General features: G+C 35.2%; 1 long non-coding RNA gene across 1 annotated transcript; it reads left to right on the forward strand.

Annotated features, from left to right (window-relative positions):
- Positions 1-587: 587 nt before the first annotated feature.
- On the forward strand, positions 588-4,670 carry LOC108678199. The gene is made up of 3 exons (XR_001931304.2): positions 588-619; positions 3,960-4,045; positions 4,575-4,670. It is a non-coding gene; the product is annotated as an uncharacterized LOC108678199 (long non-coding RNA).
- The last annotated feature ends 1,617 nt before the right edge of the window (positions 4,671-6,287 follow it).

The following is a 6,287-nucleotide window of genomic DNA, read 5'->3' on the forward strand; positions in this document are numbered from 1 at the left end:
TTTACGATTTTGCCTTCGTTCATGAGTTATATGGCAATACAGGGAAACTTCTGACATTTAAATAGCAAAGCGTGCTTAAATTCACAGTGTACACGAGATTTCTTCAAAAATACTGAACAGATTCGAATGGAATTTTAAATATGAATTTGAAAATACCCAACGGTGATGTTTAGCTCGTGTAAAAATTTTCGATTTTGCCTTCCTTCATGAGTTATATGGCTATACAGAGAAACTATTGACATTTCTGAGGCAGACCCAGTGTTCACGATATATCTCCCAAATTTATGAACGGAACTCAATGGAACTTTACAAACGTATTCATTAGGACTTAACGGAGATGTTTAGCTCTCTAAATTGTTATATGGTTTCTAAGTATTTAATACTTATTTCTTCCTTTTCTTATGTAACGCCGCAACGGCACATTGAACTTTGTCTCATATCTGTACCTGTTATCGTTCTGTTTCCTCGGCCCTCGCCCTGTTGGTATTCGTTTAACCGCGATTCATTTGAAACTCTTTATACTAGTACGATGGCCGTTGCAAAGGCCTGACTCTGAAATATATTTTTTCTCCGCGTCATCACGTCCTAAATGCAAACATAATGGAAGCTTGAAACTCTAGTAAGTTGTAACTACATTGTTATAATTTGATAAGCGTGTTGGCTAATACTATTTGAAATTACCTAATTTATTCTCTGAGGTCATCACAAGTTCACAGCCCAGGATTAAAATTTAAATTGAGCAATGCTTGGGAGGTTACATTACATATAGGCACAACTGAGAAGAAAGCATATTGGTAAACAAGGAATTTTCTGTTGGAAGTTTACTTTAAATTTCCTGATATATTTTCAGGTATTGAATAAAATTCATATTTCTGTCCTAATGATGAAACTCAAAGGCTCTATAAACATCATTTGATGATAGGCTTTGTAGAGCCAGTCTAAAATTATGCAAAAGCCACCATTAATTGGGCAAAAATGCTTGTAAACCTGTTCTTAATTCTGCCTATTCATATGACTTATTTTCAATTTAGGTATTTTGCCAAAAATTAGAAAAACATTTGGCTAAAAATTGTTTTTAATTCACCAGTGAAATAGCAGTGATTCAATTGTTTTTACGTTTTACATGGCGGCGGCCATGGTGGAATTCTAGGAACTGCCGAAATGGTTGGTCATTTAGGTCCACCAGGATGACTGGAGCACTCCTGACCCCAGTGCTACTCACTTGTGATTTGTAAAGTGGGTTGCACTTCATCCCTCAAGCATGGACACTTATATTATATCTAAAGGAAATGCAAGCCATTTGGGTGCTGGAACATTCCAATATGCTTGGCCAGGTTGTCCCTCTCCTTTTGGGGTGGGACTAGCATGTCACTGCTGCTACCACTGCCCGCCGGCATGCTTGTGCTGCTCTCGCTGGCCTCCTTGTATTCAAGCGTGGAAAACATCTCCGTCTAGGGCCGTGACTAGAGCTTTCCTGCCATTTCGTGAACCGTGACATTCCTGCCAGATGAATTACCTTGCAAGGCTCCTATCTAATTGTTAACAAAAAAAGCATGATTGGGCAGCGTTTTTCCAAATGTATTAAAATTTTCTCACACTGGAGCCATGAGATTTCAGAAACGTGTAGGAAAATTATAATCTTGTTTTTTGTAACAAATCTGAGGTACTGTCGTTTTTATTGGAATGCGCGGCAGTCCCGCTACCATTGCAGCAAGTGCACTTCTATGTTTGGCCACTGTGCTCCTCAATTACATATTGTATATGGTCATTTAGAATAAAAGGCACTTAGAATGCCTCCATGTAATACCTGCAATTTTAGTAAATTTTGCCAAATATTTCTAAATGGCATTGGAGTACAGATTACAGGTCCAAAGTTTGAAATTGGGTAGAAGCCACCAGTAAATTGGCTAAATCAACTGTAAATATGTCCTAAGGTGCACAGTTTGGTGAATGCATTGCCAATATTTGCATTTGCGGACCAAAAATTTTACCGAGTGACCAGGGTGGAATTTGGAAGGGTTAATATATGAAAATTTGTGCATACCATATTGGATCTAAACATGTGGAATTAAATTGTACTCTATAATTACCTAATATTTTGGAACTGATCATGCTCATAGGCTGGATTGATTTTGAATATATGAGCCCACATTCCTAAAATTCCACCCTGTCAGATGTCAACAGCACCCAAGATCCAGTGCTGGCAGTCTTCAAGATGCAGTGCTAACATGATTTTCTTCCAAATTCTTACATAACCATCTCTGTTGAGTGCATCTTTAACACCCCAGGTATTGCAGTAAACACTTGCATTGCATCTTAAATTACCTAATTATGGATTGTTCTTTGCAGCCTCATCCGACCAACTGGAAACTGGAAATTTTAAAAACAATGCAGCAACTGGTGTACCTCCTGTTTTGCAGTTAGCATTGCTGAAGATTTGAGAATAGCTAAAATGCAAGAATTTTAATCTAAATGTGTAGGCAAGATCTTTTGAATGCCTAAATTTTGCCGCTGATCTTCAGATATTCATGGAATTTCGGCTCCAGGCATCTATGTCCAATTTCAGCTGTGACTATGGCCTTTTTTCAATTCCTGCACCCTAGAATATGGCCAATTTCAGCTGTTACTACAGCCTTTTCTGTATTTCTGTAGTGAAAAAAAAAGAGATTTACGCTGCAGTTTGTAGAAAATGAGTGTAAAGCAATCATTTTTGCCTACAATTTTTGGAAACTTCTGCCCAATATTACAAAATGGCTATAGGTCTTTATAGTAATAATTTTAATACTAGGGCTCAATAGTCGATTTGAAAATGGCAACTACAAATATTGAAATCAACTGTTAAGGACAGGTGTTCTGGGTAGTAAGCTGGATTTGATTTGAGGCATGGTTACACTAAAAAGATCTTCCGACCTCAGGCCTGTGTATTGGCTAGCTGCCACGCACCACACATTCAAATTAAAATCAATTTTTGGGTATGATAGAGGAGGGAGAGGGAGAATATTTCAATATAAAGAGGTTATTTTGTTGGTTATTTCTAGGTCTCACTTATTGCATGTCAGTTTTAGACATTTGTCACACAAATATTTTTAGCTCTCAAAACACTAGATAATACTTTGTTCTTATTTATATTTTATGTTTGTTAATACCATTATTTTGCTTTTTATTGCTTGTTTCTTTACACCCTACCAGCCTCCACTCTCCAGCTTCCGCCTGTCCCTCATTCTCCATGCAACTACAAAAACGCTTATCACTATACCTCATGGGTAATGGCAGTGGTTACCCCTGGTTACAGGCTCACTATCATTTGCTATCAATTCATCTCTCATTCTCTCATACTTCACGCCATCACCCTAACATCTCTCATCCAGTATCACTGCAATCATTTCCAGTCTTTCACTCGCATACGCTTCACACTCCATCATCAGGTGTTCCACCATTTCTTTCTCACCTCTGTTGCACATTTGAACGATATCTTCTCTTCTTTCATCCCACCTGTGTGTTTATGCATTCACACTTAAGGCATTTGCTCTCTCGCAGAATATTAGCTCCCCAACTTTGCTACCATCATAAATGCATTCATACTATGCCATTTCTTTCATCCTGTATAGCTTGAGGCTATCCTTTCTTTCCAGTCCTTGCTTCCATTCTCTTGAACTGCATATTCTCACTTTCTTTTCAATCTCTTTCTTCCATTCTTTGACATCCCACATTTGCTTGTAGGAGTTCAAATATTAATGATTTGACATCTAGGGAAAAATATTCAGTACATTTCTTTAACACTGTATACATATCCTAGAATCTAGATTAAGCACTTTTTGGAAATGCAGTTGCAATATCCAGCCATCTTTGATTTTAGTACAAAAATAACAACAAATAGGTACAGCTCTCTCCAAGAAATATATTCTTGCAGTTTCACAGGAGTCTGCTAATTATTTACTAAATAATTAATTTATTTGCAGGTCACCTGTTGCAAAAATAAGTCGTCTACACATTGCTTCGCTGTTGTCTCAGGCTGATTTTCTGCAAAGCATTACCTACCAGTATTGTAAGTATTCAACATGTGCTTATCCTTAGTAATGCTGACATGTTGCATAATGATTGTTCACGTTTTTAAGTATGTCTTGTGTTTACTTATTATCTTGTATGGGATACTTACTTGAACATGTACTTAAAGTAGATATCTGAGCAATTTCTCTTAAACATATTAATTTGAAAAAGTTACTGTAATTATCATAAATAATATAATTGTAGGTTGCTTGAACTAAGTTTATTGTATCACAGTAATGTCAGTAGTTTTGGAGAAATTGAAATTAAAATAAATTTAATTATAGCCAACAAAACGTAATAACCCTTGAAGTAATTTAAGGCCAAAATTTATTTAACTAAACTTAAATACCTTATTACACTTGAAATTTTTAGGCTGTTAAAAGCCAGTGGGGTTTGGGGGAATTATAATTTCGAACTAGATCACTCCACATTTTCTGTTAAATACAAGTAATGAGTTAAATAAGCACATCATTTGTAATAATTACATTTTACTATCAAACATTATTAACAAGTGTTTCCATTTTCAGATGAACTCCTCATTCAAGTCAGCACCCCTCCAAACTTAATGCCTCATTAGTGGTCCACAGTGGCGAGTGGCGCCTGCAAACGCAAGAGCAACATGGATTTCTAAGACAACTTAACATTATCTATCATTAAGTTTTTTATCATTCAAATATTTAAACAAGCTGATGGAATTGAAATTATATTTGAAATTATATTTTATTAATTATATATTTGTTATTATATTAAAAAATTGATTCCTGGCAATAAGAAATTAAACACATCTCTTAAATTCAATATTTGATAATTGACCTTAAACTTTGCTTAATTATGACGAAATTTTTTCCCTAAAATGCATAGACAAATAGAAACATTTAAACTGTTATTTCAATAGCTATTAATTGTTCGTTATTAATGTACTCATAATCAGAGGTTTAAGTGCAAAATTAAAGCAAGTAATGTTTGTTCAAAACTTTACATTATACAATGCGCAACTATACCTTCTTAGTCATTGTATTCTTGTCACCATCATTTCATTCATCATTTTAACATGCAGCACGATGCAATTGATGTAACCTACAACATTGGTTATTAGAGTGTCTATATTTATGTTGTTAAGAGCTCCTTATATCATGTTACTGTAGAAACGTATAGTTATTACTAGCTCGTATATGCAAAATACATTGTCCACCTATGAGAGCATTAGATTTTTCCGATTTCATATCATGGAATCGTTAAGCAACGCCCACCGTCAGATTATGAAAAATTTTTTAAACAGAATTCCAACCGGATTCAGCATCTAAATATTTATTTCACTGTACACAAGCATTAGAAAGCAATGACATAACACTATGACCTCGAACCATTACTATGAATGTTAATTCGACCTTCTTATTGAAATGATAAATTAAAAGTGTTTTTTTTTTCACTTTATATGAGCTTACTTATAACTGCCTTAATAATGACAATGTTGTACGCAGTATTGTAACTAACTTATTTTTGGGCCTGCTTGCTGTAACTCTTTAATAAATAAAAAATATTGCTCATCGATCAACAATGCCTAAATCCTGCCATTTGAGAAGCGAGGCTCATTGCACACAACTTGTGATGACCTCAGAGAATAAATTAGGTAATTTCAAATAGTATTAGCCAACACGCTGATCAAATTATAACAATTTAGTTACAACTTACTAGAGTTTCAAGCTTCCATTATGTTTGCATTTAGGACGTGATGACGCGGAGAAAAAATATATTTCAGAGTCAGGCCTTTGCAACGGCCATCGTACTAGTATAAAGAGTTTCAAATGAATCGCGGTTAAACGAATACCAACAGGGCGAGGGCCGAGGAAACAGAACGATAACACATATAACGATAACAGATATGAGACAAAGTTCAATGTGTCGTTGCGGCGTTACATAAGAAAAGAAAGAAATAAGTATTAAATGCATAAAAACCATATAACAATTTAAAGAGCTAAACATCTCCGTTAAGTCCTAATGAATACGTTTGTAAAGTTCCATTGAGTTCCGTTCATAAATTTGGGAGATATATCGTGAACACTGGGTCTGCCTCAGAAATGTCAATAGTTTCTCTGTATAGCCATATAACTCATGAAGGAAGGCAAAATCGAAAATTTTTACACGAGCTAAACATCACCGTTGGGTATTTTCAAATTCATATTTAAAATTCCATTCGAATCTGTTCAGTATTTTTGAAGAAATCTCGTGTACACTGTGAA

Source organism: Hyalella azteca, unplaced genomic scaffold, assembly GCF_000764305.2.
Source record: "Hyalella azteca isolate HAZT.00-mixed unplaced genomic scaffold, Hazt_2.0.2 contig5286, whole genome shotgun sequence".
Lineage (NCBI taxonomy): Eukaryota > Metazoa > Arthropoda > Malacostraca > Amphipoda > Hyalellidae > Hyalella > Hyalella azteca.